The sequence below is a fragment of the Suricata suricatta genome, chromosome 2 (assembly GCF_006229205.1).
Source record: "Suricata suricatta isolate VVHF042 chromosome 2, meerkat_22Aug2017_6uvM2_HiC, whole genome shotgun sequence".
Classification (NCBI taxonomy): Eukaryota; Metazoa; Chordata; class Mammalia; order Carnivora; family Herpestidae; genus Suricata; species Suricata suricatta.
The window spans coordinates 21,253,515-21,264,939 of record NC_043701.1 but is presented as its reverse complement, the minus strand read 5'-3'; the positions used below and the strand labels follow the sequence as shown (position 1 = coordinate 21,264,939).

The 11,425-nt window shown below is 50.2% G+C and overlaps 1 long non-coding RNA gene across 1 annotated transcript in view; it reads right to left on the bottom strand.

Annotated features, from left to right (window-relative positions):
• LOC115278868 overlaps positions 1–7,799 on the bottom strand; it is an 8,584-nt gene extending 785 nt beyond the window's left edge. Inside the window, exons 1-2 of the long non-coding RNA XR_003903101.1 lie at positions 5,246–7,799; positions 405–1,225 (exon numbers count right to left, since the gene is read on the bottom strand). This is a non-coding gene — a long non-coding RNA (uncharacterized LOC115278868). The remainder of the gene's footprint in view (positions 1–404; positions 1,226–5,245) is intronic.
• Between the last annotated feature and the right edge of the window lie 3,626 nt (positions 7,800–11,425).

The window sequence follows — 11,425 nt, the reverse complement described above, 5'->3', positions numbered from 1 at the left end:
TGGGTAAAGAAATGAGACATCTTCCTGGAGTCGAAGCTTCCAGGTGCAAGACAACCAAAAGGCGGCCCTGACAAAACTTACACATACATGTGAACGGTACCAAACAAGCAGGCGGTCTGGTTCAAGTTGAAGGAAACGCTTTCCTAAACCTTACTTCCTCTTCGAGATAAGTTTGTAGATTCAAAGGATTACTATGGTTTTAGGGTCTGAGAAGGCGATGGGATCACTCTGAGGCAGAGTAATAGGCTGATGCTAGTGAGATCTTAATGTTTTGGGGGTTTTCCCCCCAGAATGGGATTCTGTCTATGACTTAAAGGTTTTTGGTAGTTTTACTTCACGGTTACAGGAAATTTCAGACACACATTACATTGGAATGACAATAAAATGAATTCCTAAATTCATACCATCCAAATTCAACTGGCGTTCATTTCTGCCATCTGGCTTTAGCCCCGCCATGTTTGTGTAAGACCCTGTGTATTTCTCTGCTGGACCGTTTGAAAGTAAACTGACGAGCATCCCGACGCTCCTCACTTCTTGAGCACGTCTAGGAGGCCGAGGCCATCTTAAAGCAATGAGGCCATTCTCCTGCATAATTACAATATTTTCATCATACCTACGAAAACTGACATTTCTCAGTATCCGCCAGAACCCAGTCCACGTTCAGCTTCTCCCTCAGCCCAGATCCCACCACATTCACTCGTGCACTCTTTTCAACCTACCGTGCTCCTCACCTTTTCTTGGTTTTGTCATCACCGTGCCACCTTGTGAACATGGGTTCTAATTCTGGCAGCACCATTCACTCTGTCTGTTCTGTTGGCTTAATAAACAAATGAACTGAACTCCAGCCTCTCTTTTGGACTTTCCTCATTCATCATCCCCCTTTATCATCTCGCTATGAGTTTGGGAAGAACATCCAATTACAATGGGCCTGTGGTTGATGATTTCAGGTGGGCCCAGCAGGGTGCCACGTCAGGAGGTGGGGGTGGGGAGGCTTAGGGCTGATTAACACTCTTACCCTTATAGGCTGGGCCGGTTCTCTCTTCCAAAGCAGATCCCAACAAACTCCTCCTTCTTTGGGGAAAAGCGTCTACTGCGCAGGCCTCCTGCTTCCAGCTGGGGTTCCTGTCCGTGTGAGCACGGACTGGAGCACCGTGGGCTTGCAGACATGCAGCAATCACTGCATCAAAGACGTGACAGCTCACAGACCTCGAAGGGACGCACGCACCTGGGGAAGCGACAGGCATTCGGTGACATGTTTCAACCAGAGCGTCAATCGGAGCATTTAAACTTACGAAAGAAGAATCCCTTGTGCAACTCTTCAGTAACCGTCCTGCTCATTTTGCGAGGCGGTTAGGGAGCCGCCGCCTCGCTCCGGGGGTGCCGCTGTCTTTCGCAGGGTCGGCACGGAAGCAGGCAAGGAGCAGCCAGATCACTCCCGGCGGTTCAAACGTCCCAAATCTGAACAGAAAGATCTGCTTATTTTTCTTTTACAAAGGACTAGTCCCAGCTTTGGCCCAACAGTTAGAGATGTTTTTCAAATGATGGACACTTAAGTTATGGGGAACATTCTTCCTAAAGAATGGATTTCTTCCTTTTATTTATGTCTGATGAGCTCATACATCTCCTCGTATCTTGAACGTATGTCACACCCATATATGCACACATACATGTGCGCGTGCACACACGTGTGCACACATACACGCATACTACACGTACGACCATATGATCTTGCTCCCTGAGCAGAACCAATGAGATACAGCAGGCTTTCTGCCTTACACTGTAAGCATGCTTCTCAAAGGAACTCGGCAGAAGAACAAAGGTGGATGTGCCCTTTTGCACCCGTCTCTTGCTGGGAGCCCTTGACAAGGCATTGTCAGCAGACAAAAACTTAGTAAGCAAAGTCATTAAGTATATTTCTCTGCAGTTTTTAAGCCCTTGGGAAGAATCTGAGATACTTCGTTGGCGACTCTAAAAGGACTTAAAACACACAAGAACAGAGGTCTTGAGTCGGGGCCTCTGTGTCCACACCATCCTCTAGAGCATGAGGCCAGTTTCTTAAGAGGGAGTCTGCATGAGGAGGAGACTGGCCACCAAAGTAACGGAGGGGAGGAAGATGCATCGTTCACTGGAGGGACGTGAAGAAAGCTGAGTGGATAAGTTAACAGGGGCTCGTTCATTCTCTCTCCAGGACACGCAGAGGGAAACAGGCTGGCGACTCGTTCCTTAACTTGGGTGGAGAAATATCTGCTTATTCTGTTGACCTTTTTTAAAGTTTTTATTTATTTTTGAGAGACAGAGAGAGACAGCTCATGAGCAGGGGAGGGTCAGAGAGACAGGGAGACACAGAATCTGAAGCAGGCTCCAGGCTCTGAGCTAGCTGTCAGCACAGAGCCTGATGCAGGGCTCAAACCCACCAATTGTGAGATCATGACCTGAGCCGAAGTCGGACGCTTAACCGACTGAGCCACCCAGGCGCCCCGTCTGTTGACTCTTTCTGTGACGTTCACGGACAAGGAAAGACTAGACTCAGTAAACACTGGTGCGCTTCCGTTCCTCCACGCCCTCCAGCTCCAACAATCAACCTGATTGTTCTGCAGTTTTAGGCCAGGACACGGGAGGGCTGGATTTCTGTAACTCAGGGTGTTTCTATTTCAACCGTCAACAGTTTTAAGGTGCTGCACCATTTCAAAAGAGTCTTGTTATTTTTGCCAAATCTCTCTCACACATAGAACACACACTTAACATCGTTAAACTCTGCCATCTCCAGCATGAATCACCTCTCAAGAAGTATATCCTTCCTCAGTGTCTCTTGGCCCGCACGCCATGAGAATGGGTTTCCGTTTCAAAATCCAGTCTGTGCCAGCCGTACTTCATGCTGTTTTTGAGCAAGCTGCCCCTTTGTAATTTTTCTTCCAAATCTGATAGGAACGTTGGAGCCTGAAATGTGAATCTATAAACCACACCAGTGACTCCCGTGTGGCAGGAGCAGAACGGTGCGAGTACATTGTTTTCACTGAGGTGAAATGCCAGTCCGTTCTTGCAGGAGCGAGCGGGATTAAGAGAACTTCCCCGGGGCTGGAGGATTTCACAAGAAGACTGAATCTGCCCAGGACGCTTTAACAATGCGGCTTCAAAGTGTTACAGACAGCAGGACACAGCGGTCCTGACTGGAGTGCTCAGGCCAGATGAAAAATGCAACTGTTACTGGTTTGGTGCTAGATCATTTAATTCTCAGTCATTCTCTGTTGACTCCTATGCCTTTAAAGAATGCTTTCATGCAGGAAGCAAATGAGCAAGCCGGGCAGGATGCAGAGCTGTGGTTCTGAGCTGAAGCTCAGGCTGCACTCTTTACTGACCATGGGATCTCGGGGCATCATTTTATTTTTCCAAGCCTTCGTATCCTGAGCTAGAAAATGGAGGTCTGCATTCCTGTGCTGGGGTGGTAATTACGGTCACATGGAGTTTGGTATATGGAAACAGTCCATAATTTTTATTTTGTTTTGTTTTAATTAATTGAGAGTGCGTATGTGCATGTGAGTGGGGGAAGGTAGAGGAGGAAAGAGAGGGGGGAGGGAGGGGGAGAGAGAGAGAGAGAGAGAGAGAGAGAGAGAGGGAGGGAGGGAGGGAGGGAGGGAGGGAGGGAATTCCAAGCAGGCTCCATTTCCAGTGTGGAGCCTGACACAGGGCTTGGTCCCACGACTGTGAGACCACTACCTGAGCCGAAATCAAGAGTTGGATGCCCGACAGACTAAGCCACCCAGGCGCTTATAAGTTTTAAAGTGCTACACACATTTGTCATTTTATTAGATGGGTCAGAACTCTTTTCAGGGTAAAGGCCAAAATGACCTCAGAAGTAGATGGGAAGGCATGCTGAAAAATAAAAATAGCTTCTGCTTTTAGAACACCTCCTCCGTGCCAGGCACCATGCTACGGCTCTCTATGTGTTTTCTCAACATTCACGACCACCTAACAGGGCTGGTGGTATCTCCATTTCCCAGGTGGGAGAAGAGAGATTTAGAGAGGGCATATGACTTGCTCTTGGCCACAAAGACCAGGATGCAAACCCTGACTTGCCTGATTCTAAGCCCAGGCTTTTAGCCATGAATCTCTCCCGCTCAGTGCTGTACAGACGCCACAATGGCTAAGCTTCAATGGCCACCTGGATGTCTGAGCACAAAGTGGGTCCTGGCTTCAGGGTTTCATCAGTGAGCCACATGAGCCCTCATTAAAACCGGCTTTGGCCCTGATTAGCAGAAGCAGCACCACACAAACCCCCAAGAGGAAGGAAAATACCTGGACACGAGCAGGGTTTGGCTGGCACTTTGGGTCAGGGACCTGGCCCCGCAGCCACGCTTCTGATTTGCAGTAGGGCAGGTCACACTTTCTTGGGAGTTTTGTCTTCCAGTTTATCTTAAGGAAGCTCAAGTCAAAAGAGCATGGGGAACTAGTCCAACAGATCACGACATGCTATTAAGACAGCGCTAAAATCCTGGTTCCGGAATACAGCCCCACTGATTCTCCCAAGTCTCCCGCTTCCGCGGGGCCGGGGGGCAGGAGGGGCCGTGCAAGCTTCTGGACCTGGCATGTCAGGTCTGCAGCTGGCTCCCGGCACCGCCAGGTTTTTTGACTCTGGGCATTAGTCTCCTCCCGTCAAGTCAGGGTAAGAGCACTACCTTGCCGCAGAGGGGGGTTGTGAGAATTAAGACACAGAAGGAAAAGTAACGTGGACTAGAAAGACCAGACGGCAAACACCCGGTGGATGACGGCTCTGGCACTGGGGAAGCGCTGTCACTCCTCCTTCGGCACATGGAGATGTGTCTGAGGGACGCGCCACCGTCAGTAACGAAAGGGCTCACAGACCTGCCTGCACACACGAGTGCGCTCCAGAGCCTCCAGCTGCAGAGGTGTCTGAAGCCCACTGAAATCTCAAGAGACGCCCTTGAATATACAAATGGCATCTCCCGTTGAATTAACTGCAACGAGTCTCTTTAATATTTTCCAACTTTCCCTCCTTTTCCTATTCTAAGACATGAATATGGGATCAATACGCTTAAGCAGAAGTTCGTATTATAGGCTTTTTCACAATAGTAAATCGGGAAATCGGTGTTCAAGAGAAAACGAATAGAGATCAAACACTGCTGACCATTAATTATTATTAATATTATTTTTTACTGGGGAATCATCTAGGAACAAAATAAAACAAAACTCCCTTATGGTTGATTTCCGAGCGCAAGCCTCTACCTACACAGGGATGTTCACGCAATCTGCTGACTGATCTTTCCAGGCGCAGAAATCCTCAGGAGGCATTTGTTCAGAAGACCGGCACCTGGAATTTAAATGACAGCGTGAACCCTGAGGAAACCTCTCAGAGCAGCAGGGGAAGTAAGAGTCAGTTGTTTTCTCTTGTTGCCCCACCAAAGTCAGAAAGAGAAATGAACAGCACCTTCTCCCTCCTGCTTAAGACACCGGGGTCAGGGAAGTTCCAGTGCACCCAGGGGACTCAGGCTGGTGGGTCTGTCCCTGTGTGGCGGCCGCTGTGGAGACAGTCCGCCGACATGAGGCCGTGCAGTTCGCAGGTCTCCAGGGTTTGCCTCGCAAGAGGACACACGGAATAAAATATGGTATAAATCTCTAGCTCCAACCATGGAAGAAGGCATAAAAGCAGCCTGCCTACCAGATGTGACTCTGCAACCTCCTGGGCAGTGGCATGGCCTCCAGAAGGCCAGCAGAGGGCAGCACTGGCCTGGAAGTAAACCGTCACTGCTTCAGAGCCGGGCAGAGGGCAACTGAGAACTGAAACTGCAAGACTTTCTCCCTTCCAAGGTCTCACTATAAAGCTGGCATCCACCTTTCACCACATCACAGGAGAGGAGGCCCATTAGAGGTCTCCGTTGCAGAAAACCGATCATTCAAGGGCACTTCAGTCTGCTGACAGGTGACCGGCCACAGCAAGAGGGCGGGAGGAGGGGTGCCTTTGTAACTATTCCAAGGAGGGCTTCTTACGAGGGGCTTAAAGCTCACATTTCACCCAGCAAAAGGCTGAGTGACTCAGCAGCCTGATGAAGAAAAGTCTGCCTTGTCAAGTTAGCACCTGTTGCAATTTCTAAGTTAATGATTACAACTCCACAGAGGAACTTAAACACAGCCGAGGCCACAGAGCAGCCCGTGCTTATCAGAGGATGGGGAGGTGCCGTCTAGGTCTAGTACGACCGACCGCCGCGGAGCCGCCTGGGGAGGGAAACAGACTGTGGTTCCCAGGTGTGGCCTGGAAGCCAAGGGCTCGCTCTTGGACACGTTCTCCCACGACGATGCCTGTGCACTCCAAGCTGCAATCAAAACAGGGACGATAATGTTATATCGGGACCATTCCTGAGAGCGGGATCTGAAGTTCAATAGGACCTTGGCACATAGGCGATATGGTCAAGAAAGGCCATAGTTCTATTCTACACTGTCTAACAATAGGAAAATGAATCTAAAAAAAATCCAATCTGAGAAGTACTTCCTGAGAAGGAAGATCCATCTAGGTCAACACAAAGTTCAAACCACGTTGGGTTATGATTATTAGATCACACACGATTCGGAATATTCAAATACTGTTACAAAGTAACAGCACGTTCCCACAGCTGTCTGATCACAAAGATGAGGACAGGACCCAAAGTCACTAAGGTGCTCTTTCCCTTCTCAGCAGTAACGGAGATGGGTGTCGGGCTGTGAGGAATGCCAGTCTTGTTATTTTGGAGCTTTTCAGCATCTGGAAAAGCATTTGGAACAGTTCACTCAAGGTGCTGGGAAGTCCTCCTTTAATCAACCTTGTGCTATAAATGTACATGATAAAGCCTGATTCTGGGCATGCTTCTCCCACCCCTGGGAGGGACCAGTGGCCTCGTGAGGTTTAGAGCTCTGCACATCATATACAGACGGGAAGACCAGAAAGGTTTGGCTGGGAACCGAATGAGGCAGTGATAAGCTTTCTCAACTACCGCAGGACGGGAGTTTGACAAATGCATTTTCAGCTTCCTGCTAACTAACATCTCTGCCTCCCTTATGAACACTGGAAATCTGTGCCTTCCACAGTGGCTCTTGGTGGTTCTAATCTAAGTGCAGGACTGAGACCTGTACCAAACTTGTCCCCACAGCAGAGAGTGACAGGCCAGTAGCATGCTTCCCCACTGGGACTCCTGCGGCTTTCTTGAAAGCAAGTCAAGGGTCGGTCTGCCTTCTCAGTATGACAGCCTTGGTCACAGAGGACCCCCAGGGGCGTCATCACCCTGAGCCTTTACTGTCTGAGAAGCAGACCTCTGTCAATCCCTACCTAGAATCAAACCTACCAATAAATATCTTTTCCTGGTCTTAGCCTTTCCTCATAAGCACCTGCTTGTCTGAACTGACATGCTTACACGCTGCCTTTCTAATGTCAAGTGCAGTGGAGTGACTAACGGCACGTTTAAGCTGAAAACAGAGGCAAGCAGCATAAGGTTAGGGACCCAAAATACCTGGATTCAACTTTTCCCTCAGTCACCTTTTACACAGCTCGGGCAAGGGATTTATCCCTTTCTGAGCTTTAGTTCCTTCATACATGAAGTGGAAATAATAATGTTAATTCTCAGAGTTGTGAAACTGGGAACTAACTCAAATAAAACACACGGTACAGAGCTCTTCAGTAAATGTTAACCCCTCCCACCCCTGACTCCCCTGAGAGGGGATAGCACATCTATCATTTTGGATAAAATGTCCAAAAGTACAGGGCGCCTGGGTGGCTTAGTTGGTTAAGTGTCCGACTCTTGATCTGAGCTCAAGTCTTGATCTCATCAGGGGCGTGAGATCAAGCCCTGCACTGGGGTCTGCACTGGGTGTGGAATCTACTTAAAAAAAGAAATCCAAAGGCATACACACTCAGTGCAATAGATGTGGTGTGAAAGACTAAAATAACATTGGGCATCGATCCACAGAAGCTGCGCGTCTGGAAGCCTCTCTCAGGTGAAAGGGTGGCATATAAGCCAAGGACGTCACAAATGGGGATTCAAGAGTCTGGGGAAAGACACACAATCGGGAACTGGGGTGAGTAGAATCCAACATTTCTCTCTACCCGTTAACACCTCCCCCCCCCCAACTGTTCATGGTGTTTACAACGTGCCAGGAGCTGCGTGAGGCTCAGAGGGCACGTGTGCACGTGCGGCAGGAAGTCCAGTACGTAAACACGTAAACTGAGGATGGCAGTACCTAACTGGGCTCCGAAGGGAAACGGCAACGCAGCGGGGCAGATACGGGAAGCCCCCGTACAGGAGGGGGGCTGCACACTGAGGCAGTCACACGTCTTATGGAGGCAGTAACCGCCAGCAATGGTGCAGAGCCACCAAGTCACTGCTCAATGCTACTGATACAGACAGATGGGTTAAAATCCATCAGTTGGCATTGACTGATTGCCTCCTACGAGCCCAAGCACCATGCTAGATGCCACTAGAAAAATATGTACGCTGGTGATGTGAATACACTTGCATGTGACCTTCAACTCTAACTGTGGAATGAAGTCTAATCAATTAAAATCTAGGGACAAACCCAGTGCTGAAGTATGTCATGCTGATAGAGTGTATCAGAGTCACTTAGGATTAGATGAACTTGGGACAGGCGGACGAGGTCCAGGAGCTCTGCTGAGGACAGGGGCCTGAGCTGGGCTCTGGCCCGGGCAGGTGGCAAAAAGGGGCTTTAGGGAGAGGGTGGAACACGGTGCCAAATGCAGCAGGGAGGTGAAGATCAGGGACACAAGGAAGCCACCGCACTTCCAGGGGAGACCTCTGGGTAGTCAGACTGCACGGGACTCGAGGTGACACTGGATGCAGGAGAGAGAGACGGTGCACTCACAGATGTGCCCCGCTCCCCGGCACTCACACAGGGTGTGAGTTTTAAGTTCAGGGATGCTACAAGGTGAGAAAGAAATGCATGACGAGCAGAAGAAACACATGTCTGTTAAGACCTGGTGTGTGGGAAGCACCGCACTGGGGACACAGAGCAAGGACAGGGTAAGGGTCCTCCGGGGGCTTGCAAGCTGGCTGGGGGACAGACAAGTAGACAGAATCAGGACAAGGGACCTGTGGGAGCCACAGGGGAGGCACCAGACTCTGGGGGCAGGAGAAGCCCTTCCGAGGCCCTTCCATTCTCCATCTCCATGAAGGAATGGGCAAAAAGGGAGGGGGTGGCCATTTCCTGTGGGATTCCTAGTGAGGCTGGGCATCCCTTCTGCAGGGTGCCTCAATGAAGGCGATTCAGGCACCCATTTGTCTGGAACGCAGTTTCGGCTGGGACAGAACAGACTGACGATCCCCTGTAAAGTGCCCTTCACTGGGACAGGAGTCTGTTCAGAAGGACCGACTCCAATCCTTTACAAGTCCAGAGGGGGCTGACTGTGTCCTGGGGCTGCTGAATGACACGCACACTGAGGTGAAGCAGAGGCGTGACATCCACGTGCACAGCTGAGATCTTTCCATATGCCTGTAAGGGCAGGGGGAGTTCTCCAGGACGGGCGGGGAAGAGCAGGGGAGGAGGGGTCCCTCACACCCTCTCCCCTGCACCCCCCTACCCCCACTCCATCTAAGAAGGCTGTGAACAGGGTGCCACCACCCCGAGTAAGAAAAGCAAGGGCAGGCAAGGGGCATGCTAACCCAAAGCGAACACAAGAATCCTAAGAAAACAACACAAGCTGCTTTCTATTTCATTTTTCTAGCTTACTGTGTAATTTTCTGTTAGGAAAATTTTGCCCACAGCTTAAATTTGAAACACTTGCTAGATTATAATTTGTGAAGCATACACAAATACAACAAAGCAAGAAGAAAATCTCCAGTAGATTTAAGTGGAAGCACCACCTGCAGACTTGTCCCTGTGCGTGTGTGTGAGCCAAGGTGCACTCGTGTCCGTAGGCATGTGACACGGCCCCACCCCCCTGCAAGCGTGACCCGAGAAAGGCCACAGGGCCACAGGGCACCAGGTACAGCCAAATGCCTCTCCTGCCTGGCTCTTTATAAAATAAATCGTCTACCTTAACAATGAAGGCAATGTGGGTGACGAGGCTGGGGAAGAAAGCACTGTTACTTCTATCTCCAGGATCATGCTAGAAGCTACAGAAGACTCTTCCTCCACGTGGTCTCCATGGGCCTGACGGAGGACAGCATGGCACTCGCTGTTACCGGGACAAAGGAACAGTTCCTTCGGGGCAAGGATCTTGCTAGAGATGCTTCACTTATGACATATTTTAGTTTACATTCTTAGGGTAGAATGTGTTTTGTAACAACCATGCCATTGACGTAACAAAGTGATAAATGACAGCTGCCTGCCACCTGGGTCCTGTGCAGGGTCTGCCACCCCCCAGAAGGGCTCCCAGACAGGGATCTGGTGCAAATCCCCGCTCTCTGATTGGTTCGGGCTCTGGCCCTTATACAAATAAAGGCAACAACCTCTTCCCAGGCGCCGGGAGAGCAAGCTGGGGGGCTCAGTGGTGTGGCGCAGCACCCTGTGCTGTCCTGGCGTCTGTGGATGGCGCAGGTGGCACTGGGTCCACTGGAGAAACGGTCCTGACTGTGCTGAGGGAGGGGGGGACGTGGTCGCTGACTCCTGTTCTGGCTTCCAAAGAAATGCCTCCTTCCTGGGGGCTTCCAGCCGCCCTCAAGTCCTCCCCCGGGCAAGAGGAGGGGGCCCAGCTGCCCTCCCGAAGCCCCCCTCCTCCGCTCTGTCCAGTTTCTCTCTCCTGCTCGGCCTTCCCTTTACTCTATTACCAAGAGGCACTTTTAAGCTTCTAGAGCATCTTCTAAATATTACATTTACTCAGTACCCAAAAGAGTACAGCATGTTCTCAGAACATTGCTCAATTCTTTCTCCTGTGGGAAGGACTCAAAGTTTGTTTTATTAAGATCTAGTGTGGCATAAGTTAATTCTCATCCAAAAAAAGAAAGGGGGGAGGGAGAGAGAGAGAGAGAGAGAGAGAGAGAGAGAGAGAGAGAGAGAGAGAGAGAGAGAGAGAGAGGGAGGGGTCAGGTCTCTTACCCTGGCACAGAGATACAAATGTTATTCTTATTTCTGCCCAGGAGCTAATAAATTCACAACACTGACAAAAGAGGATTTTAAAAAAAGCTGCTTAGGTCAAATAAATGATTTGCTTCATTTTGTAAAAAAATGCAGTTCTCTGCTCTGACCTAAGTAGTTTTTTAAACATTCCTCAAAGGGCAAGCGGCCTCTCCTGGCGGGGAGGCCCAAGGCCTGCTGGAGCCTCCCTCCAAGGTTTGGACAAGGGGCTGTGTGGTCAGAAGAAGGGAGGCCGGGCTCAGGCTGGTGACCTTTCTCCAGCTCCGTGGCCTCCGGCCGCCCAGCCTCCACCCCCAGCCGCCCACACCTCAGTCTTCTCTCTGAAACGAGGAAGCTGTATTTGGTTGTTTTCCTT